A 26,456-nucleotide genomic window follows, 5' to 3' on the forward strand; every position below is an offset into this window, starting at 1 on the left:
TATGCCCTCCTGGTGCCTCTCTTTTTTTTTACTTCTTTTTTTTAATAATAAATTTATTTTTTATTGGTGTTCAATTTGCCAACATACAGAATAACACCCAGTGCTCATCCCGTCAAGTGCCCCCCTCAGTGCCCGCCACCCAGTCACCCCCACCCCCCGCCCTCCTCCCCTTCCACCACCCCTAGTTCGTTTCCCAGAGTTAGGAGTCTTCCATGTTCTGTCTCCCTTTCTGACATTTCCCACTTATTTTTTCTCCTTTCCCCTTTATTCCCTTTCACTATTATTTATATTCCCCAAATGAATGAGACCATATAATGTTGCCTCTCCTTAACCTCATCTATTCTCATTAATACAGAAGAGCTAGGAAGACTAAATAAAATCTTTCCTCTGTCCTCAATCAAAAATTCTCATAAGGAAGTATTAAATCTATGTAGTGGAGAGAATAGAATTTTTTTTTTATATGTTGTGTAGACACAGTCTACTGTCAGATACAAATCTGGTGTTTTGATAATATCGGGTGGTTTTCAGGCAGGCACCATATGAAACTTGCTGCTTCTATATATGGTAAGGGTGTTTTTACCTACAGAGAGAGCCACCCTGTGACACAACTCCTGAGAAGTTTTTTCACCCTGGCCATGCATCTTGCCAGGGAAGGGATGAGCTCTGCTGGATGAGCCATGACCCCCTTTCCTGCACCCTCGGTCTAATTTACACGGAGCAGTGTCTGGCCACAGAACTAGCCACTGTCCAATTGATAAAAACAATGGAGTTCATAGGCGTCCGTGATAGAAGTAGAGCACTCAGAAAATTGCAGAGTGGTGAGGGAGTGACAAGCTTGCTCTACTTGTGTTGCAGAACACCTGGCGTGTTGTGTCTGGCTTTGGAGATGTTGAACAGGTGACATTGAAAATACTAGGGAAATACAGTGAGTTGAACGATCCAATGAAATGAAAAACAGGTTAAAGAATTTCATATGGGTGGCTTGGAAAGGGAAGACTCATAGGTACACGTACAATTGTCTTCAAATATCTCTCGTGTTACCTGCCCCAGAACAGTGATTTTTAAGTTCTATGAATCATAGACACTTTTGAGAATCTGATGGATGCTTTGGACATTTGATGTAGAAAAATGCACATACACATAGTATTTGTATGTATGTATACATATATTTTGGGAATTTTAAAGAAGAATACACATATATTTTAAGGAAACCCTCAGATGTGCCTTCTTCCTAATTGGTGGATATAGAAAGATCAGAGTAGCAGATTTCAATTTAGTAACAGTAGAACTTTCTAGTGATTTGAGATTTCTGGAGCTGAAATAGGCTGCTTTAGGAGTTAACAAGCTCTCTGTCACTAGACAAGTTTAAGCCTAGGCCAGTGGTCCCTTGATGGTTTTGTTGAAGAGGAATCTTATAAATATGGTAGAGTTTTGGCTAGATGAACTCTAATTTCTTGAAAGCCTTGCGAATCAATTAGATTCTATGAGTTTTATAGTAAAAACCTCATGTAATATGGTTGATCTATAAGGCATATGGTAATCCTTTTCACAGACACTGGCATTCATGTACAGCTTTATAGAGTATTTGATTTATTTTAGGACTTCTGCTTAATTTCCTCTTGGTGTGCTCCATAATTTTCATTAGCTCCATTTGGAGTCCTTTTTGGGTTTGGCTCTATGGACCAGTATCCATATTCATTGCAGTAATAAAGCTTTAAAATCGAGATATAAAGTCATGTGTTAGTTATCAAATTTCCTTAGCTCATTAGCTCCTAAAGAATAGAAACTGGAGTTTTTTAGGTTGATCTTGCAGAAAGATCTGCTCCATGGGGTTACTAAGGTCACTCTGTGATTCACTGCCATCCTTTGCACAATCATATTTTCAAGAAGCTTTTGTGTCAATTGCCGTAATGACTTTATACTGTTTTGCTGGAAAAGAGGGGAGGGAGACAGGGATTTGAGAGAGACAGAGGGTGGAGGGGAATTCTGGTCACTTTTAACCAGTCCCTCTTAATGACAACTTACTATGCTGCCAAACTAAATGAACAGGTTTAGTTCCCATTTTCCAGGCATTGGGACTTTTCCTGGCCCTAGGTGCAAAAGCATTGTTTAATGACAATTATATTGCTTGGGACTTCCAGATTAATCTGGGATACAGCCACATCTTTTCGTTGTCCAGACAAGGCACAGAGAAAGGATGAATAAGGTCATCTCCCAAAAGGTAGAAACTTCATGGAAAAAAAAAAAAAAGAAACCAGAAGAAATATTGCTGTGAAGCATTTGTTGTTATATCATTAATAGGGCTTAGATGTGTGAAAAATAGGTTTAATTTATATTTTTAAAATGCTTTTGAAATATATTACTAATCTTTTCATTCCCACAAACTGGAGGTTATTCGAGAGATTTCTTTTTTTTTTTTTTTTATTGGTGTTCAATTTACTAACATACAGAATAACACCCAGTGCCCGTCACCCATTCACTCCCACCCCCCGCCCTCCTCCCCTTCTACCACCCCTAGTTCGTTTCCCAGAGTTAGGAGTCTTTATGTTCTGTCTCCCTTTCTGATATTTCCCACACATTTCTTCTCCCTTCCCTTATTTTCCCTTTCACTATTATTTATATTCCCCAAATTAATGAGAACATATAACGTTTGTCCTTCTCCGACTGACTTACTTCACTCAGCATAATACCCTCCAGTTCCATCCACGTTGGAGATTTCTAAGGGTGGTTTCCTCCACAGGAAAGCAACATGTTTTTCAAAATGCCAGCTATTTCTGGGAATTATCATAAAGGGTATTAAAGTCAGGAGAACAATATGTGGAATTCTGGATGTTGCAACCAGAGGAATAACTAAAGAAGGTCCAGGAAAGGCCACCTGAACTGAATCAAGGGAATGTGAGTGCTGCCATCTGAGGACAATCTAAAAATATTTGCTCTCATCTGTCTGGCAATATGCAGGCTAAAATGAAAAATGATTGATGCCTGTCAAATTATGAAAGTTATGTATAATTGGAACCAGACTTAAATGCAAATGAACTAACATATGTGAATGGGATTTAAATAGTTCCTGGCACATAGTAGGTGTTCAATAAATGTTAATTCCCTTCTTGTGCAAGCTTATTTGGAAGTTTAAAAGATGAAATTTTAACACAAATTAAAAGAAATATACTTTGCAGCAGGTAGTAAACATATGGAATTTGGTATTGAGAGAGGTGATTTTGGTGGAAAATGTAGAACTAGCTTCAAAATAGATTTGGATAAATCCAGAGATGATAGATACATAATGATCAGTTAAGGGAAACTAGTTATGAGTCTGTAGGCTGAGGAGACGTCTGACTTAAAAAAACAGAAGTTTGTTGTTTTTTCTCATTATGAAAGACACATTTGCTAAATAATTTTCAGAAAAAAATACATGAACAAAAACCAAAATCACTTGTTATCAGTATTTAGTAATATCACTCAGAATTTTACATGTATAGTTTCCATATTTTTCCACATAAATGAAGATACTTCATTAGCTGTACATAAATGTTTGATACATTAATGTACATTAATGAAATGAATATCTTTCCATATCATTAAAATTGTTTACAACACAGTTTTATTCAATTAATATTATATACTGTGAAGGATATAATATATACCATGTAATCCACTGCCTATTGATGGACCTTGATAATTTCTCCAAATCTTTGCTATTAGAACCAACATCCTGCTGGTTGTTGGCTTTGCATAGTTCTTAAGATATTTTATTAGGTTGAATTCCTACATGTGAAATTGCTTGGTCAAAGAGAATAAAAGTTTCTTTTTTTTTTTTTTAGAGTAAAAGTTTCTGAAGCTTTTTTTTTTTTAAAGATTTTTATTTATTTATTGAGACACACACACACAGAGGCAGAGACACAGGCAGAGGGAGAAGCAGGGTCCATGCTGGGAGCCCGACGTGGGACTCGATCCCGGGTCTCCAGGATCACATCCCTGGCTGTAGGCCCGCTGTGCCGCTGGGGCTGCCCTGAAGCTTTTAATAGGTATTCTCAAATGCCCTCTAGAAACATTATAATAGTAACATGCACTCAAATCTTGGTTTAATAAAATACTCATTTCCTCAAACTCTCCCCAAATCTAGGTGTATCAAAAATAGTTTACCAAGTTTATTTTAGGAATATGTTATAATTTTAATTTACATGGATTAGTAGTGAGATTAAATATTCATTATTTTAAAATATTTATTATTTTAGGGACAGATATTGCCATTTTATTATATGCTTTCTCCTATGTTATATTGATATGTTTGCTTTTTAAAAAATAATTAATTTGAAGGATTTTTCAATGTTGCAGTTGACTTTTTTCTTTTTTCTTTTTGGGAATTCTCCTTCATTTGAATCTGGCCAACTTTCTACTATAGAAACCAGTAGGACAGGATATGCTAATTCCCAAGGTCCTTTGCACTTACTGTGTTTAGGTGATCTAAGGCAGCTAATCAACTGCATCCACCTGGGACTTTGAATTGGGAGCTAGTTAGACAAAGAAGGAAGGAAAGGCAAGGATTTACTCTGGTAATGTGGCAACTCAAGCAGTGAGCAGTAGCAACTAATGTCTCATGCTCAGTGTCATCCACAGTGCTGCCTTCAGCAGATAGGATCTGTGACATGATTTTGGTTGTGATTCTGGCTGCCTAGCTTCCATTTATTCATTTAAAAACATTATCACTTTCCAATTCAGACTTATTGTGATGTATATATACAGTAAATACGAAGTGTATTATATGGTTAATTTTGACAAATGTATATTAGTTTTATAACCACTACCAGAAGCAAGTAGTAGACCATTTGTTTATATATTGGCTGTTTAATAAGTGTCAGACATGAATGTCTTACTTATGCTCTTTCATTCAAATCATGTCACAACTCTATGTTGTTGGGTGTTTTTTTTTTTTTTTAATCATTTTCATTTCACCAAAGAGAAAAGAGATATTAAGTAATTTGTCCAAAATACAAATTTGGTTTTTTATTGAGCCAGGATGTAAATCAAGCAAGTCACTTTTTTCCTAGTCTAGACTGCTTCCACAGATCAAGGGATTGTTCAGTTGTTAAGATACTCATAACCTAGATGGCAACTTAGAAGTATAATTTCTCCACATTCTCCCTATTTCAAATCTCCAATATTCAGGAACACAGCCTAAAAACAAGATAAAATTCAAGTGTACATAACTTCATTTTGGCATTTGGTTCTGACTTCTCTACAAATTTTTAGCATGCAAGGTGTTTTTGTGGTGTTCATGTCAGAAGTCAATGAGGAAGTCAACATGTATTTATTGAATTCATTTATGAATTCACAGAACATGAATCTATGTTCATGGTAGATTTCTGAGTGAAGAAAGTATAAATAGAGAAAATATATAGCCTTAATTCTTAATTTTGTTGATGAGGAAAAAAAATAAGCAGAAATGAATGGGTTGGGGGCACAGGAAAAGGTTCTTTATGACCTAGGGTTAATTATGTGGGAGATAAATTGAAAGAGATACCAAGGAAAGCTCCATGAGGGAGAAATGGGTTTGAATAAAATGTACTGAACACAATGTAGATTTGGGATAGGTAGAGAGGAGGAGGAAGTTACTCCTATGTAGAGACGAAGAAAATGGGAATGAAGTAGGCACATGTGAAACACAGATACTAACTGGAGTGGAAAGTTGAGTTGGAGAGTAAGATGAAATGAGGTTGCAAAAACATCTGTTACAGACAAATTTGTTTATCAAAGAGAGAATGTTGGCTTTGATTTCATAGGCATTGTGGCATCGGTGCATACTCTTGAGAAAACCATAATTTAGGAACCGTGATCTCTGTGTTTGCAAAAGTAAATTAAGATATGAATTACAAAAGCCCCTTAAACATCAGTGTTCCCCATGGATTTATCTAAAAACTTATCTTTCCCTTTGAATAGCCTCTTCCTTGATAATTCCTGTCACCTTTAAGAGGAACGCTTTCCTTTTATAGAAGAGGTAAGTGAGGCCCAGAGATGAGGTCATTAGTAATTAGTGGTAAAGTCAGGTCTAGATATACATCTTATTGATGACCAGCCTAGCACACAATTTTTCAGATCTCTGGTTTCCAACATCGTCCTGAGAGGCAATAAGATAGAGTGACATGGATTATAGGTTCTCTGGGCTCAAAATCCAGCTCTGCTTCTCAGTAGCTTCTGACTTTGGCACCTTTCTCTCTTATTCCTTTGTGTTTTTTTTAGAGTATCTGCTTCATGGGTTCTGGGAAAATTAAACTAGTCAATATTCATAAAACATTTAGAACAGAGCCTGGCACATTCCTTGGGAAAGGAAGGTGTAAGGAAAGCTGAATCAAGGATTACACTGCTGAACTGAACAATGGCAATCTTCTTCCCACTTCACAGAAAACAAATGATATAATTTGATTCTTCATTTTCAGTTTTTGGCTGATACATCGTTTTAAAATTTTTGTTGTCATCACTAGTGCAGTGGATAAAGTATGGCCTTCTAGTCAATTCTATGATCTGAAGAAACAGAAACAACACTAACATATCTTATCAGGTTGTTTTCCATTTGAAATGAAGTATTATATATAAAGTTGAGTGTGTGCCATTTGGCGGAACTTAGTAAACGTTAACTCTTTTTTCTTCATTTTTTTGGTGTCAACCAGCAGTAGTAGAAAACAAGACAAATGGAGGAACAGCAAGTAAATAAATATCAATGAAAAACTTGAAAACAGTTGATAATTTGTATACTTATTGTGTATTTGTGTATGTTTTCTGAATACGTTTATACATGTACTCTCCTCACTTGGATTTTTTTTTTTTTGGGTTTTATATTATATACCATTTAACAGAGATTTTGAAGTTCTTTAAATGCACTTTCAGAGAAAGAAAGATGAGCAGGTTTTAAACTGCTTATGTAGACTTTCCCACACAACACTGTTCATGATAACCTCCTCTCTGCACCTTGAGAAGGAAAATAAGTGAAATTCTGAGTGATTTTTTTTTTTAAATGTACATTGTTTGGAGTGCCTTACTAAAACTAACACTGTATTGGGTAGTGAAACTTGGCCACAAAAATGTTTCAATTACTAAGTATTACTAAATGTTTATATGAGCTAAAAGAGTCAGGCCAACAGTGATTCATTTCTCTGCTTTTCTGAGTGGGTCCTAAGAAGAAAGCAGCAAATGAGAGTACTGGCTCTGCTTCTGATGCTACAGCTTTAGGAAAGATATGAGGGAAGACTGGATCCTACTTTACTTGGATGAGTGGGAGTTTCTGGGAGGGAAGGGCATTATGTAAGGATCAAGCCTTTGGGAGAAGTAGGCGCATATGTATTGTTTGTTGAGATAATGCTCTTAGATGTCCATCTAGCAAAAGTGTTACCTCTAGCATTAGCTGCATATCCTTAGAGGGGGAAAACTTGACTTTGCTATGCTGTGGTACTTGGTAGTAGAGTAAGGTGCTATATGGCACCTTGTTCACTATCTCTATTCCTTTCATTTTTAAGGAACATTGTGTTGAGTGCTTAGGTATTGGTATATTGAAATAGGGAGGGATTATTTTTTGAGATAAGGAGGAATTTTATTTATTTATAAATTTATTTCTTATTGGTGGAATTTTATTTATTTATTTATTTATTTATTTATTTATTATTGGTGTTCAATTTGCCAACATATAGAATAACACCCAGTGCTCATCCCATCAAGTGCCCCCCTCAGTGCTCGTCACCCAGTCACCCCCACCCTCCGCCCACCTCCCCTTCCATCACCCCTAGTTCGTTTCCCAGAGTTAGGAGTCTCTCATGTTCTGTCTCCCTCTCTGAGTAAGGAGGAATTTTAGTGAGCAACATGCTTTGACCAAATTTCTCCCTCTAACTTGAAGCCTTCTATAATACATATACCGTAATATTCATAATTTTTTCCTGTAAATTGTTTCTGATTGGAATAAATATACTGATATCATGTGCTTACAAAGTTCATTATAAATTCCATTGTATGAACAGCTTTTGTCAGTGGTTTTTTTTTTTTTCAAATTTTTATTCATTTATGATAGTCACAGAGAGAGAGAGAGAGAGAGAGGCAGAAACATAGGCAGAGGGAGAAGCAGGCTCCATGCACCGGGAGCCCGACGTGGGATTCGATCCCGGGTCTCCAGGATCGCGCCCTGGGCCAAAGGCAGGCGCTAAACCACTGTGCCACCCAGGTATCCCCTTGTCAGTGTTTTTAACTGAGGGGAGAATATGGGTGTGGGAGATTGAGATAATAACAGAAATATATCAGGACCCACATTTTCAAATAGCACATGCCCCAGGTTAAGAATTAAGAAACATAGAATGCTCCTTCTAGTAAAAGTCCTACCCTCAAGGAGTATGTAATATGATTACAGAAATAAAGCAAAAATTTCAAGTACTTATTTTGAAGACTATGTTAAAATTCTTCGTGTAGTGATGAAGAAACAAAAATATGAGAACTTCCAAGATAGAGTGATAGAGGATGAATTAGGGTCAGCATAGTGATGATACCCTGAGCAACCAGGCTCAGGATGCTGTGATCACAACTTACTAAAAACTAGCATCGTCCTGGGGTCTTTAATATAGTTATCAGCCTTTTTGTGCCTTGGCTTCAACATCTGTAAAATGGGGATAATGATAATACTTTGCTTCTTAAGATTATTTTGTGGATTAAAAGAGTTACCAGTAAGGCTGTATTTATTATCTTTTATAGCTATCATCCTGTTTGTTGGAATACTGTTGGTATAATTAATCTTTTCTTCTTTCAAATAAATTTAGCTCTCAGCAACTTTTATTTTAAAATAAACATTCACTTAAACCATGTTAGAAACCATATTTTAATTTAAAAGTGCACATTTTAAAAAGAAGCAGTAAAATAGTACAAATGACTTGTTATTTGGAAACAATCATTTGATTAAGCTTATCCTAAGAGGGGGGTGTTCTGGTTTCTTTACTGAAGGAAAGCAGGTTAAAGTGCATAGGCTGATAAATGGAATTTACAACTCCAAGCTTTTTGTCCCCAAGAATAATTACCTGGGAATGGGAAGGCAGCATTGGTCAAGGATGCCTTTATTTTATAAAGATTTTATTTATTTATTCATGAGATACACAGAGAGAGAGGCAGAGAGAGAAGCAGGCTCCATGCAGGGAGCCCGACATGGGACCCCAGGATTAGGCCCTGGGCCGAAGGCGGTGGTAAACCGCTGAGCCACGCGGGCTGCCCGGGATGCCTTTATTACTTAAGTTTGCTTTTCTCAGGAATTACGCACTGCTAGAGTGAGACTGAAAGGCACCTGGTTATATACTAGTTTTAAATGTTGATTGATCATAAAAAAGATATACTTTTATAAGAGGGGAAACATTCAACATTTTTCCTTGAGTAAAGTATGCAGAAAACTTGCTTAAATGGGGCATATAATTTTTAATGACTCAGGCCTTTAGTCCTCGGAAATGAACCAAGTGTGATAAATAAGATGGAAGCTGGTGAGTATTAGTGTCTCGTCATCACATCAGCAGGTTTGAAATCACCTGAGAATGTGTAAGAAAGGTAGTAGCTTGAAAGACTTGGTCTTTAGTCTAGCTGACTTTAAAGAACATTGAATAAATTGTAGAAAATTGATTATAATCAATTAATCCAAAAATATCTTTCTGAAAATTGAGAGATACTGACAAGATAATTAGAAATAGTGTAAGACTCTCATTCCAAGGAAAAAACAAAATCAGGGTTTCTTTTTTCATAGAAATTGTTTTTCTGTCAGTTTTCTTTGACCCATACATTATTGACAAGAAAATGTTTCCACCTTGTGCCTTTTCTTTTGCTAACTTTTGACCTTTGGTTTTTCAAATACCTATTCGTCTACACATAGGTAGGCTGCTCTTTTTTCTGTTCTTTGTTCACTGACTATCCTCAGGAGGAAATGATCACTCATTAGCCCAGGAGAAAAGCAAGGTTTGTGCATCATTACAAAATAAATGAATGCATTTATCTTTTTAAAATCAGATATAATAATCTAAATATATGTTAAGGCTGTCTATAAAGATTATAAAGATGAGAGAGTGTGGGAAGTTAAAGAATTAGGTAAATTAGAAAAACTTAAGAGGAACAGGTACTAGTGAAGAAAATATTAACTATATAGTATACCCAATTGATTTTAATATAGCATCAATGGAGCATCAATGCAAAAAAAAAAAAAAAACTATATCCATGGAATTTAGTTGACTTTAATTTTGTAGGACATCCAGTGTTTCAGGACTCCCCTAAATTAAATAACATAGTTCAACAAACAAAGGAATTTAAAAATAGAGAAAAAAAGTGGTGAACGACCAAGTTGATGTTAAGAAATATTCCTGATTGATAATAATTAGAATAGTAATTTTTAATTTTGGTGTGTGAGACAGCATCATTAGCTAATGAAAGGTTTATGCAAACTCTCAATATACTATAACATTAAAATTATAAAAAGCTAGGCATAATTTTAAGAACAAAACAAATGACAGGGGATCAAAACTATAAAAAGATTCAGAATCACAGAACTAGGGACAAAGGGGTATAATAACTATCAAATATAAAACCATAAAGGTCAAGGAAATGGACATTTGACAAATCAAAATGAGATTCATTGAGATGAGAGATGAGAATTGAGAGTTATGTCAAAAACTATAGAAAATTTTAATATTTATGAAAAGGCCCATTGTTCATATATAGAAGAAACCTCAGTTCATCTTGATGAAATAGAGTTGAAGAAAGTGAATGTACATTTGCTTAAATGAATTTCACAAAAATTCCTTTATTTTATGCCTGAAAATCTTCTCAAGCATATTTTGCTATTTTTAATAGAGAAAAGCAAACAAAAGGGGAATCTTTATTACAACTGCAAATCAATTATGTGTTCATATTCTGGGAAAAACATTGCCTGCATATATAATATACAAAATTAGCTCACATAGAATTTCTGATTTACATAAGATACACATAAACAGTCACAGACGGATATAAAATGCAGAAATATATATATATATATATTTATTTATTTATTTGGTGAGTGTGTGCATGCTAATAATATTTTCCTAGCAGAAAACTAAAACTCTGAGCCTTTAAATGATAGTTAAAAAGAAATTAAAAAATTAATAAACTCTGTATATTACTGCCTAACATTTACTTATTTATTTTAATGTATTTTTTTAATTTTTAAAGATTTACTTGTTTATTTTAGAGAGAGAGTTTGGTGGGGAGGGGCAAGAGAGATTCTTTAGCAGAATCTGCACTGAGTGGGTAATGTAATGCAGGGTTCAATCTCATTAGATTGTCCCATGCTTAACTAACTGAGCCATTGGGGTGCCCAATACTACCTAACATTTCAAACTTCTTGTTCTACCTCAAGAATTGACTTCACAGGTGTGGTTTTATTATCTATAAAATGGGTATAAAAATACTTATCCTATTATGTATTGATTAAATAAGGAATTATCTGTAAAATATTTAACTCTACTCCAGAAATATAGTAAATCTTTCATAAAAGTAAATATTATTAAGAAATTGTTATGAGAATTGGGGAATAGAATGCTTATACTACCAAAGTTGCTTTTGTTAGTAATACTGAATGATAAACATACTAGTCACTTGCTAATACACTAAGGAAGAGCTGAAAATGAAGAATTCATATTTTTAATTTGATAAATTGGCCTTATCCAAATGAATGTAACTATTAACAGAAGTTTTCATTTTTGTTTATGGATAATTTCTTGAATTAGTTGATGAATGCTTGTTTTGACTATCCTGTATATGTTTTTGACTCTACAGAAAGGAATTATAAAGTCAATCGTATGTCCAATGTATCTCTTCTTCAAAGTGTAGTAACTAATTTCTCTCAAAGGCCAATTATTTAATGTCCTAATATTTATGGCAGACTAAGTATGAATCCAGGATCATTGGAAGTTCTATGTATATCACAGGTAGATAAAAACATGATGAGATTAAAATTTTTATTTCCTAGAAACTCACATTCTTTAGACCTATCTAGAAAATCAACTGATTATGTATGAAACTGTGGCATCATCCAGTTTACGTTTTTCCATCTGGTCCAAAGAATAGTGTCTGTTCAATCTCTTGCTAAAACAATACACAATAGTTGGCTATTTTCTGTATTTACTAGTTTTGTAATTCTGTTAATATGGAAGTTTGGCTAATTGGATATCCACTCATTCATTTATACATTCAGTTACAATTTCTAAAGATAGACAGTAATGTATTATTAATGAATCCATGTTCATATTTGATGATCATTATTTTCTAAGTGCTTGCAAATTATCAGTTCTATAAGCAGTCCATGATTTTGCTGGTCTTTGATTTTCAGAATTAAATCTTTAGCATTTGAAATTTCCAATAGGGATCCCTGGATGGCTTATCTGTTTAGTGCCTGCCTTCGGCCTGGGGCGTGGTCCTGGAGTCCCAGGATCGAGTCCTACATCAGGCTCCCTGTATGGAGCCTGCTTTTCTCTCTGCCTGTATCTCTGCCTCTCTCTCTTTCTCTCTCTCTCATGAATAAATAAATAAAATCTTTTAAAAAATAAAATAATTTCCAATAGCGTTTTCCTCATTTTAATTGTCTGCGCAGAATATCCCATCCCTTGAGGGAGCAACTATGAAGACTAAAGCATTAAAGAGGTAGGTGAATTTGGCATAAATTGTAGGGTAGTCAACAAGTAATTTTTCTTTTAAACAAAAAAATCCAATTTTTGGCATTTTTCTCTTCTAAATTCTCCACTATCTAAACCATGGTTTTAGAGGTGGACTTCCTGGGTTTGAATCCCAATCCCAAAGCAACATCTCTGGATTTTAGTTACTTCCTCAGTAAGTGTGGATATAGTAATACTTGAATCATGGGTTGTTGCGAAGAGAAGATTAAACGTTTTCATGAAGCGTCTAATACAGGATGCGAAACATTGTAGAAACAGTACATTGGAGAAGGTGTCATTATTGTTATTCTATCCATCCGACTTCAAGCATCCACAAGGAGAAGAACTTTAGCTCTTTGTTCAGCTTTCTCCACTTCTTGTCTCTAACTGTGGTACAGGTTTGGGGCCATGTCCAGGGGCATGGGGGCTGGGTGGGCACTTAGGGTAGAATAAATACAAACTGATGGTACAGTGGCTTCCGAGCAGGCTGGGGAAATGGAGTAGAGAGCCGTGCTGAGAGGATAGGGGGTGAGGTAGGCAGAGGAAGGCCCGAGAACTTTGGGGCCCATGCATGAGGTAAGGCATTACCGAGAGGAAGGAGTTGGTTGGTTCCTTTGCTTCAAGTCCAGATACACCACTTGTAACCGAATGAGGACAACGATGTCAGCCGAGCCTTTTAAACACCCACGGTCTCCAGTGCATTGGTCTGAAGTCATCTCTCCAGGACAGGAGGAAGTTAGCAGGCCTCAGGGAAAGACAGTGCTCATCACTATCTTTTCTGATTCAGAGCCACTCTCCTATCCCAAGCAGTTCCCACTCAAGCACATGGGATTCTCTAAAATTGGCTTATAGAGGCCTAAACCTTTTTATTTTGGAAGCAAAATCTTAGAAATAAAAGCTTAAAATGCAAATGAACTGAAATAACCAATCTGTTTCTAATATATAGGAGAGGGATGAAGAAGCCAAAAGGCATCTGGAACTTTGTCTCGACTGTGTTTTATCTCTCCACTATGGGCTGATTTAAAAAAAAAATCAGATTTATTGAGGTATAATTTACTTATAATAGTGTTCTCAATAGGTCTGATTTTGTTGAGGCACAAGACGGCACTTCTTTAACTGCTCTCCTGGACACCTGTGCAAAAGCTATTGAGACTGCAGTGCAAGGTATTTCTGAAATCTAGCTTCCCATACTCTAGCTATGTTGGAATGGAACCAGTTATCACATCAATGGCTCAGAAGGAATCCCGAGAGCAGCCAATTCCACTGTATTTCTATGATTTTGACAGAAAATGGAGCCTCTCGTGCCTCCCAATGCCAGTGCTATTGCTCTGGGCCTCCTCACATCCCATTTCCTCTCTACATTTTAAAACACTCCCATGCCTTTAATGTTGGGGTTAGTCATTAATGGAGCAGTCATGGGCACATTTTGCCTACTAACTGGTCTGGAGAGCTGCTTTGACATGAGTCTAATAGTACAAGAATGTATCTGTCCCCCCATGATTCCTCTCCTTCCACACACTTTAGAATGTTATTCCTTGATAAAGAGTAAATTCTATAAGGGCACAGGTTTTGTGTTATTCAATAATGTGGACCAAGTAACCGGAACAGTTCCTCTTGTTAGTAGGTAGTCAATAAATATTAATAGAATGAATAGAGCTTTTGATCATTCTTTAACAAATTATATAGTTATGCAGTAATATCACAACTAATGACTAAAAAATACTTTCCGTCTTTGAGTTTATATTCTGATGTGTATAGGGGCATTGGAAAAGGCAAAACAAACAAATAAGCAAACAATTCCAGAATAGAATAGAAGTAAATATAATTTCAGGCTGCCATTATACTATGAAGAAAATAAATCAAGCTAAGAAAATAGAGTGACACGTAGGGAGTGTTTGCCTATGTGAGATAGGGTGGTCAAGACAGTCCTCTTTGGGAAGGCAAATCAGGGCAGGATATTGAGTGATGTGAAGATTTCACATATCAAAAGATTTGGGAGTAGGCAAGAGTAATAGAAAGTATAAAGGTTCTGAAGTAGGAGCATGTTTTGTGAATCTGAGAGCGAGTGGTTGGAGATAATGCCAGGGAACTAAGCAACTTCTCTATTGTATGGGTCTTATAGGTTATGCTAAGGATTTGGGATTTTATTTTAAACATACTAAATCCGCAGGAGAGTTCGGAGTGAGAAGTTCACATGATCTCATTTACAGGATTGAAGATCACTGATTAAAAGGCTACCTGGTGAAGAGACTGACTAGGAGGCTTCTGCAGCATCACATGAGGGGTGACAGTGGATTGAACAAGCGTGGCGGCTGTAGGGTGGAACTCAGTTTCTGGATACATTATTAAGATCGAGTTTTGAAGGTGGATTCGATGTGGGTAAGGAAGAGAGGAATTAAGCTTCCTCAACTGACCTGGGGAAATCTATCTTGCTGTTAAGTGTTTCCTCAGGGAAGGGAGTGAGCTGATATATTTATTATAATTCCCTGAAAACTCAAAAAGAAAACCATCATTTAAAAAACTAGTATGCATTTTTTCTTTGAATATTTTTGATTTTGAAAAATGTTAAACAAGAAGTTGAAAAAAATGGTACACAATGGGTAACTAGATACCCATTGCATACATCCACCCACCAATTGTTAATATTTTGCAACCTTTGCTTTTTTTCTTTCCATGTATATGCAAACACACATAATTTTCCTTCCGAAGCATTTGGAAGCATGCTGCAGATATCACGTGACTGTACTTCTAATATTTCAGCATGTGTTTACTGAAAACAAGGAAATTCTCTTACATAAGCACAAGACCAGAGAAATCTGACATTGGTACAATGATGGTAATTTAATATACAGTCCTTAATAACATTTTCTCAGTTGTCCAATAATGTTCCTATTTTTCACTTACCCTTGAGTCAGTCAAGGGTCATTCATTGCCTGACATTATTTTTCTTTAGTCTCCTTCAATCTGGAGAAGGGGTTGGCAATTTATTTATTTATTCACTTATTGTAAAAGCTTAGATAGTAAGTATTTTAGGCTTTGCAGGCCACATGTGGTCTTTGTTTTAACTATTCATCTCTGCCATTATGGGCAAAAGACGCCATCAATGATATGTAGATTATGAGTGTGATTATGTACTAATAAAACTTTATTTGTGGATTATGAAATTTGAATTTTATATAAATTTCTTGACTCATGAAATATTATTCTTCTTGTGACTCCTCCCCCAAATTAAAAAATATAACCATGCTTGCTTGTGGGCTACAAAAACAAGCAGCAGACTGGACTTGTCCCCTGGCCTATAGTTTTCCAATCCCTAATCTAGTACAATTCTCTCACCTTTTTTATTGTTTTTAATGGCATTGACATGTTTGAAAAGTGCAGGCCTGTTATCATGTTGAATGTCAAAACCAGACTCATCTGATTGATTTCTTCATTTTTAAATACAGGGTCATTATCTTTGGCAAGGATGTGTAAGAGGTAGTGCTGTCTTTCTCACACATACATCACATGTCAAAGTGTATGCATGATATCAGTTTGTCCTATCATTTGTAATGTTCTTTTCCCTTCTTTACTTCAGTTTTGTGAGTATAAAATAGGATGTTCTTATTGATCTGACTATATCCATATCAAGAGTGCCTATAAACAGTGAGATTTTATAATGAGAAACCCAAGAATACCCAATGGAAAAAAAACTGTATGAAGAGATGATTAACCACCATGAACCTTGTGCACTGCTGATGGGCATACTGTTACTAAAAGATAAACATTTATAAATGAATGATTTTTATATCATTCTTATTTTTACTTTACGAAAAGTTTTTTGATATTATATACAAAAAATTGGGTCAATCACATTTCTCAGTTCATGGTGTGCTATTATCTCCTGTCCCTGCAGAGCCTTTCATTTTCTCCTTTTTTTCAATCTTCCTCTCCCTCCCAAGCAGAAATCCACTCTACTGCATTTGAAGATACAAGTATGTGAACAATATTAAATGTTATTTTGTATTAGTATGTTATAAATTGATATAAGTGACAGCGTATTATAATCTCATTGTTTTTCTTTTTTTTATCTCATTGTTTTTCTGACTCACTTATTCCCCACCATGTTCCTAAGATTTATCCATATTGTTCTTTGTGTTGTTTTGCTTTGAGCATAATATTCCACAGTCTACATCTTTTGTATCTATTTATTTCCCTAGCAAAGTGAACTTATGTTGCTTTCAACTTCTTTTTACCACACACAATGCTACGATGAGCATCGTCATACATCACTCCTGCTGTGTCTCTGCACATATTTCTCTGGGTCATGTACTTGCTGGGTCATAGTGTTTACTCAGCCTGCAGTACGCTGAGCACTGCCAGTCAACTTTTCATGCGTGTCTGCCAATGATTCACAAGATTCCTATTTCTCCACATTCTCACTAATATTTGTCATTATTTCTAGTTTGGGCCTAAGTGATTGGTATAAAGGGATGCTCTCTTTTCATAAAATTATCTTTCTACTGGGTACTCTTGGGTTTCTTTTACTTACTGATGCAAGAGCTCCTTATATCTTATAAACTGATAGTTTTTGATGCATTTATTATATGAAATAAAGTAGGATTCAGAGAGAGAAAGGAGGAGGAGGAGAGAGAACAAATATAGCAGGATGTTGACAGTTACTGAATCCATTTGGAGTTTATATGTGTCTCATCCTACTATTCTTTTTACTTTAATCTTTTTTTTAAGGCAAATTGAACTCCAATAAAAAATATGTATAGTAAAAAAGAAATAAAAAATTTAAAAAAAGTTCCAGCAAAGCAGATATTAAAGGATCTATATGATCAATCACTATTCTTGCTGAGCTTATTCAAATAATGAGGCCAGCTTTGTTAAAACTGGACTTGTTTTACAAATGACTTAGTCTTGAATTGGCTATCTTTAGAAATAAGGGTGATTTTAGAGAGAAAAATTATGTTTCAGTAATATGTCTTTATGGGTATTAAATTCTACTTCTGATTGTCAAAAAAAGCTTTATTTATTTATTTTAGAGGGAGAATATGCTTGTGCCTGCAAGTAGGAGAGGGGCAGTGGGAGAGGGAGAGAGAGAATCTTCAAGCAGACTCCCTATTGAGTGTGGAGCCAGTGTGGGGCTCAATCCCCCAATTTATAAGATCATGACCTGAGCCAAAACCAAGAATCAGACACTCAACTGACTGAGCCACCCAGGTGCTCCTTGCTTTACTATATTCTCAAAAAGGCCTATATTAGGACAGCCCCAATGGCTCAGTGGTTTGGTGCTACCTTCAGCCCGGGGTATGATCCTGGAGATCAGGGATCCAGTCCCATGTCAGGCTCCCTGCATGGAGTCTGCTTTTTTCTCTGCCTGTGTCTCTGCCTCTCTCTCTCTCTGTCTGTCATGAATAAATAAAATCTTTTAAAAACAAAGGCCTATATTAAAAATTTGGCTATAGTTCTTTTTCTTTGCATCAATAGAGCTCTCAAATGCTAATATATTTACCTGTGGAGCTGAAACATAGAAAGTATTTATATATTCATTCAACTATTGAAGAAATTGTTATTGATAAACCACTATCAGGCAGATAATCTTCTGAGTAGTGCCAATACAGTGGTGAATGAGACAAAATCTAATTTTTTTTAAAGATTATTTATTTATTTATTTGTGTGAGACAGAGAGAGAGTGAGTACACAAGTGGGTGTGGGGTGGGGAGAGACAGAAGGAGAGGGTGAAGCAGACTCTCTCCTGAGCAGGAAGCCTGACATGGGGCTGGATCTCAGGACCCTGAGGTCATGACCTTTGCCAAAGGCAGACACTTAACAGCCTGAGTGACAGAGCCACCCAAGCACCCCCAAAGTACCTAATTCTAAGGAAGTGAGTCCTGAGTCAAGTGAAAGGATATGGCCAATAAATAAATAAATAAATCAGTAAATGAAAAAGATAACTTCATGTAGTAACATACTCTGAAATAAATAAAACAGAGTATATGATAGCGACTGAGAAGGCCTTGATTTACTTTGTGAAATGAGTGGACGGAGTGAGTAAAGAACTTCTAGGTTAAAGACAGACTGAGGTGATAGAGTATCATGGACTTTGGAATCAGATCTGGGTTCAAACTCTAGTCTTCTCACCAGGTTAGGATTCAGATAGACTTGCATTTAGCTCTTATTCCATTCTGTGGCAAATAACAAACGCTGAACCAATGTTCTTTTGCTCCTGTTTTATCAGTCACTGAATAGAAAAGTGAAATGCCAGTAGGAGGGTGTGCAACAGAAACAGGAAAGAAAGTAGAGTGAGTTATGAACAAAACATCAGAAAAAGAGAAGGAAAAGTGGCATCTGGATGAAAAAGCCAGATGGAAGTGAAAGGCAGGGAGGAAGATGGGGGCAGAAATACCCAGGTTCAGGGGCATCTGGGGGGCTCAGATGGTTAAGCATATGCCTTTGGCTCAGGTCCTGATCTCAGGGTCCTGGGAATGAACCCTGTGTTGGGTTCCCTGCTCTGAGGAGTCTGCTTCTCCCCTTCTGCCCCTGCCTCTTTTTCTAAAACAACTCTTAAAAAAAAATAGAAAGAAATGCCCAGTTTGGTGAGGGGATTGGTAGCATTTATTATGGAAAACAGAGATCTCTTTGATCAAGGCTGATTTAGAATTGGTGCCATTAGTAAACATCGGTTGAGAAGCCAGATCCCCCCTTTGATAACTGTTTGAGTTCATGAGATAATATTAACAGTAGCTCTTTTCCCTAACTCACTTTTTAAGGAAGCTCACTGACTTGATAATGCCAGGATAATGTGTTAGTGTGACACTCCAGAAATGTGCAGGGGTTTAAGTAAAATGGACAGATCAGGGGAGAACAGGTCATGATTACGGGTGTGCTTGAGAAAAGGGCCAGAACTATTACTCAGAGAACTGTCTGGCAACCTTTCCATTCTATGCTTTGATCTTAAGAGGTTTTCAAATTTAGTTCTTATAATTCACAACAGGTTAGAAATTGGCAGCTGTTTCTTAGACCAGATGTAGTTTTCATTAAAAGATATTTTGATTGGAAATGGTCTCTTTAGAGTAGCAAAAGAAGGGGGTGTGTGTGGAGAATCGTACTGATATTATCCTGCAGATTTTTTTAAATTAAGAAAATATTCTAATCCATAAATATGTGAATTAGAAAACGAGTATCATATAGCTCCACGGCTATATGTGGGAACTCAAGTATGGCAAGAAAGTGAAGAGGGGCTTAGATAGGTCCAGAATTAGTTCCTATTGATATAGGCATACATAGCTAGAGGAGATCAGAAACCAAGAGAGTAAATGAAAATTAGTGACGGATATCCGAGCTCAGAGATTTCTGATATTTTCAACTCTGGTCATTGAAAAGGAAAGTCATTGGCTAACACTTCAACAGGAAGTCAGAGAAACAAGAAGTTGTACAGAGTTCAATTTACACAGCCCAGCGCTTGAACTGGGTACCACGTGCTAAATAAATGAATGAACATATCAGAGGCACCAAAATTAACAGAGCTGACTTTCCCATAATGATAATAAAAAATTTTATTTCTGTCCATCTAGAATCCATCCTGGATACAACATCCCAATTTTTCTCTGATGAGAAAAACTTTCTGCGCCACCCGTTCTCTACTCATGTGTTTCTGCTGATCTACTTCCTGCTCAGAGTGACACTTGACTCAGTCTAGAGCAATCAGTTATAAGTTATAATCCCAGCTTCATGATTGGTTCAGAGGAAGACACATGGCCCAAATCTTCCAATTAGGACTGACCCAGGGATTTTTGCTGGGGTGACTGGGAAGGACTTACATTCTAGACTCTGGTCTTGCTGGGAGTATAGCATGTGAGCTTGAAGCCACCAGCAGCAGTGTTGTCACCTGAAATGTGGAACCTGTCTAAGCATTGAAAAGCATCGATAAAGCACAGGAAAAGAGCTCGAATTCATCCTAATGTCATCATCTGGCCCCTTGCATTCTCTTGTGCCTGGATTTCTACACTGGACTATTCAGCCAATCAATTCCTGGTTTCCTCAAACCAGCTCTTGGCTATGAGTGATCAGAGCAGGAGGAATCTTAACAAATATGGAGAATGTATGTATTTTATTATATGCTAGGCAGTAACTAAAACATAATATGATGATTCTTTTCTATTTCAGAAGATAGATAATCTGGATTTATTCTTTTACTTAAATCCATAATAGTTTGATGTTTTCTGTTTTCTATCTTGCTACAGTACTGAGTAATAGTTAGTGATATGAAAGTCCTTTCATGGCCTTTCCATTAACATGGAAAATAAAAATTTCAGCAGATGAATGCTATATTCTTAAAGTATATGCTATTTTAATTGATGATTCCAATTTAATTTGGGGAACTCAAAGTAGAATGAGTATGAACCTTTAAATAAGTGTACTACTTATAATAATAATTGTGTAATTTGCACTCTGCAACGTCTACAAAATTCTAAGTAGCCATCTTATTTGGTAAAATGCTTGTAGGTAAGGCAGTGTCTTATAGGTTAACAATTCCCTTAGTTGTCAACGAGCCATTTAGTACAATGGTCCACGATATAAAAATGAGTGAAAAAAAGATTTTGATGAGTTAAACCAGACACTGGAATATTCATACAATAAAACTTCTATATAGTTTACACCAGTCTAAAATATTTCATCCAAGGGTATATGATTATGAGTGGTACAATTTGGATTTAGAGAAATCAGGAGGAGAATGCTTCCTGTTTGGACATTGAGGTGGGCAGAAAATGGCTCCCTTAAGATGTCTGTGTCTTATTCCCTAGAATCTCTGAATATATTACTTTACATGAAAAGAACTTGGCAGATGTGATTATGGTTACGGCCTTGATATGGAGAGGGACACCTGCGTGGCTCAGTGGTTGACCGTCTGCCTTCTGCTCAGGTCCTGATCCCAGGGTCCTGCAATTAAGTCCTTCATCAGGCTCCCCGCAGGGAGCCTACCTCTCCCTCTGCCATGTCTCTGCCTCTCTCTGTGTCTCTCATGAATAAATAAATTTTAAAAAATCTTTAAAAAAAGGATCTTGAGATGGAGAGATTATCCTGCATTATCTGGGTGAGCCCAATTTAATCACATGATTCATTAAAAGTGGAGAACCTTTCTTGACTGTGGTCTAAAGAAGGGAGAGAGGGAAAAGCTGTGACTAAAGTAGAATAGTCAGAGACTTGCAGTGCTGGCTTTGAAGATAGAGGAAGGAGAGTGGGGCAAGAGCCAAGGAATTTGGATGGCTTCTAGAGTCTGGAAAAGGCAAGGAAATGGATCTGCCCAAGAGCATTTAGAAAGAAATGCTGCTCTGTTGACACCTTGGCTTTAGCCCCATGAGACCTATGTTGGACTTCTAATCTACACAACTGCAAGGTAATAAATTTGTGTCATATTAAGTCATTAAGTTTTCAGTAATTTGTTCCAGTGCAATAGGAAGTAATACAGCCATTAATGCTTTTTGTCAGAGCAGAGTTGCATTCAACCATATAGTTTACAACCTCACAGTGGCCCAAACTATGTAGTGAAAATGTTTGCCTCTTTATACGTACGTGCATAGGTGAGGTCATAGTTTCCCTGCTGATACGTTTCTATAAAAAACAAATAAAAAGAAAATAAAAATAAGAAGTAACATACACCTAAGATCACAATCTGTTTTTTTTTTTGTTTTGTTTTTTGTTTTTTTTTACAATTTGGTTTTAATTGACCAACTTGCTTGAGTTTTCAGGCATCCCAAAGCAATCTGAGTCCATATTTCTTTTTGTAATTAGCCAGTATTTTACCTGTAGTCCAAAGAATTAGTCAGCGGTAGAAGCCATGGCGCAGAGTTTAAGTACAAGAAATAGCTCCTTAAAAACGCAATTGGGAAATATTCATTACCAGCGATCACACTACTTAGATGCCAGGATGAGTACATTAGATTTTCTAAAGAAATAGAGTGCATCAAGTTTTGATAGCAATGGGAATTGAGGAGATAACAGAATCTCAGAATTCTAAAAGATCTCAGATGTCACTGAGACCAGTGATTTTCAAACTTGGTCATGAACAACTTTGGGGAGCTTTTCAAAAATAAAAATTTCCTGATTTCATGTCAGGTATATCAAATCAGATTTTCGGTGGTGGTCTTGATAGTTCAGATTTTTAAAAAGAGCTCTTCATGTGATTCTGATATGAATGACAAATATTTTGGATCCACTTAGTCTTTCTAGTTTTCTCCATAGAGTATCATGTTGTCTGGGAACAGCGAAAGTTCGACTTCTTCCTCGCCAATTTGGATGCCCTTTATTTCTTTTTGTTGCCTGACTGCTGAGGCTGGCACTTCCAGTACTGTGTTAAATAACAGTGGTGAGAGAGCAATCCTTTTCTTGTTCCTGACCATAGAAGGAAAGCTTTCTGTTTCTCCCCATTGAGGCCTATATTAGCTGTGGGTCTTTCTTATACGGCTTTTATGATGTTGAGTTAGGTTCCCTCTAACCCTCTAACCCTACTTTGTTGAGGGTTTTTTTCTTTTCTTTTAAATCAAGAATGGATACTGTACTTTGTCAAATGCTTTTTGACATCCTTTTATTAATGTGGTGTATGATGTTGATTGGTTTGTGAATATTGAATCACCCTTGCAGCCCAGGAATAAATCCCATTTGATGGTGGTGAGTGATTCTTCTCATGTACCATTGGATTCCATTTGCTAGTATCTTGTTGAGAATTTTTGCATCTATATTCTTTTGGGATATTGGCCTGTAATTCTCCTTTTTAGTGGGGTCTTTGTCTAGTTTTAGAATGGAGGTAATGCCAACTTTAAGAATGAGTTTGGTAGTTTTCCTTCCATTTCTATTTTTTGGAAGAGTTTGAGAACAGGTACTAACTCTTCTTAAGTTGTTTCGTGGAATTCCCCGGGAAAGCCATCTAGCCCTGGACTTTGGTTTGTTGGGAGATTTTTGATTATTGGTTCAATTTCTTTGCTGGTTATTGGTATGCCCAAATTTTCTATTTCTCCCTGTTTCGGTTTTGGTAGTTTATATGTTTCTAGGAATTTATCCATTTCTTCCAGATTGCCCAATTTGTTAGCATATAATTTTTCATAATATTCTCATAATTATTTGTATTACTGTAAGTTTGGTTGTGATCACTCCTCTTTCCTTTGTGATTTTATTTATTTGGATCTTTGCTGTTTTCTTTTTGATAAGTCTTGCCAGAGGTTTATCAATTTTGTTAGTTCTTTCAAAGAACAAGCTCCTGGTTTCATTGATCTGTTCTATTTTTTTTGTTGTTTCTATATCATTTATTTCTGCTATAATCTTATTACTTTCTTCTATTGGTTTTAGGCTTCATTTGTTTTTCTTTTTCTAGCTCCTTTAACTATAAGGTTGGTTGTGTATTTGATATTTTTCTTGCTTTTTGCAGTAGGCTGGTATTGTTATATACTTCCCTCTTATGAACTCTTTTGCTTGATCCCAAGTTTTGGACCATCGTGTTTTCATTTTCATTTGTTTCCATGTACTTTTAAATTTCTTATTTAATTTCCTGGTTAACCCGTTCACTCTTTAGTAGGATGTTCTTTAACCTCCATGTATTTGTGGTCTTTCCAATTTTTTTCCTGTGATTGACCTCAAGTTACATAGCTTTGTCATTGGAAAATATGCATGGTATGATGTCAATCTTCTTGTACTGGTTGAGGCCAGATTTGTGAACCAGTATGCGATCTATCCTAGAGAATGTCCCATGTGCACTTGAAAAGAATGTATATTCTGCTGCTTTTGGATGAAATGTTCTGAATATATCTGTTAAGTCCATCTGGTCCAGTGTATCATTCAAAGCCATGCTGATCTGCTTAAATGATCTGTCCATTAATGGAGGTAGGGTGTTAAAGGCCCCTACTATTATTGTATTATTATTAATTAGTTTCTTTAGGTTTATTATTAATTGTTTTATATATTTGTGTGTGCTCCCAAACTGGAGCATGACTATTTATAATCATTAGGCCTTTTTTTTTGGATAGACCAACAAAAATTTATTTGATATAGTTTTCTTCATCTCTTGTTACACTCTTTGGTTTAACATCTAGTTTGTCTGATGTGAATATGGGTACTCTGGCCTTCTTTTGACATCCATTAGCATGAAAAATCACTCTCTATTCCCTCACTTTCAATCTGCAGATGTCTTTACGTTTAAAATGGATCTCTTGTAAGCAGCATGTGTCTTGTTTTTTTTTTTTTTTTTTTTTTTTAAATCCATTCTGACACCCCTCTTCTTTTGATTGGAGCATTTAGTCCATTTACATTCAGAGTGATTGATAGACTTGAATTTATTGCTATTGTATTTACTTGTTAAATTGTTGTTTCCTGAGATTTTTTTCTGTTGCTTTCTAGTCTTTGGTCTTTTTTTATGACTCAAAGAATCCCCTTTAATATTTCTTGCACAGCTGGTTTAGTGGTCGTAAACTCCTTTAGTGTTTTGTCTTGTCTTGTTCTTTCCTCCTTTCTTTCTTTCTTTCTTTCTTTCTTTCTTTCTTTCTTTCTTTCTTTCTTTCTTTCTTTCTTCTTTCTCTTTCTTTCTATTCACAATGACAGCCTTGCTCGATAGAGCATATTGCATATTTTTTCCCATTCAGCATGCATATTTTTTCCCATTCAGCATGTTGAATCTATCATGCCACTTTCTTCTGGCCTGCCAATCTCTGTGGGGGGATCTGATACTCACCTTATTTGTCTTCCTTTGTAAGTCAGGGATTTCTTTTCCCTTGCTGCTTTAGGATTTTTTTCCTTATACCTATATTTTGCAAATTTTACTATGATTTGTCTTGGTGTTGGCCTGCTTTTGTTGATTCTGATGGAAGTTCTGTATGCCTCCTGGATTTGGATATCTGTTTCCTTCCCCAGATTAGGGAGATTTTCAGCTATAATTTCCTAAATAAACCTTGTGCTCTTTTTCTCTCTCTTCTTCTTCTGGAACTCTTACATGTGAATGTTATGGTTTATGGAGTTGCTGAGTTCCCTAAGTCTCCATTCATGATCCAATATTTTTCTTTCTTTCTTTTCTTTCTTTCTTTCTTTCTTTTCTTTCTTTCTTTCTTCTTTCTTTCTTTTTTTCAGCTTCATTAGTTTCTATAATTTTATCTTCTATATCAGCTATTTCATTCCTCTGCTTCTTTTATCCTTGTGGTCATTACATACAGTCAATTTTGCATCTCAATTATAGCATTTTTTTATTTCAACCTGACTAGTTTTTAGGTCTCCTATCTCTATGGTAAAGGGCTCCCTGGTATCTTCTATGCTTTTCTAAAGCCCAGCTAGTATCCTTGTGATTATTGTTTTAAATTCTGAATTGGGCATTTTCCTTATATCTGTTTCAATTAGATCCCTGCCCATGACCTTTTCTTGTTCTTTCTTTTGGGATGAATTCCTCTGTCTTGGTATTATCTTATATCTATGTCTTTGTCTTCTTCTGTGTGTTAGGAAAGCCTGTTACGTTTCCTGCTCCTGAAAGTAATGGCTTCATTAAGAAGAGGTCATGCCCTGTCCAGGGGCTGGTGCTTCAGGAAGTGTGTCTGGTATATGCTGTGTGTACTCTGCTGCTATGTTCTGGTTACTCTTTCCCTCAGATCCGTCCTCTGTAGAGTTTCTCCTTCAGGCTTTTAGAGCTTCATATTTTCACCATGGCACTAAGGATTCTAGGGCAAGATATCCTGAAATCTTAAAAGCAGATCTGCAAGCAAATCTCATCTTTGGGAAGAATCAGCACCAGTGGTGAAAATCTGCACAATT

Source organism: Canis aureus, chromosome 34, assembly GCF_053574225.1.
Source record: "Canis aureus isolate CA01 chromosome 34, VMU_Caureus_v.1.0, whole genome shotgun sequence".
Lineage (NCBI taxonomy): Eukaryota > Metazoa > Chordata > Mammalia > Carnivora > Canidae > Canis > Canis aureus.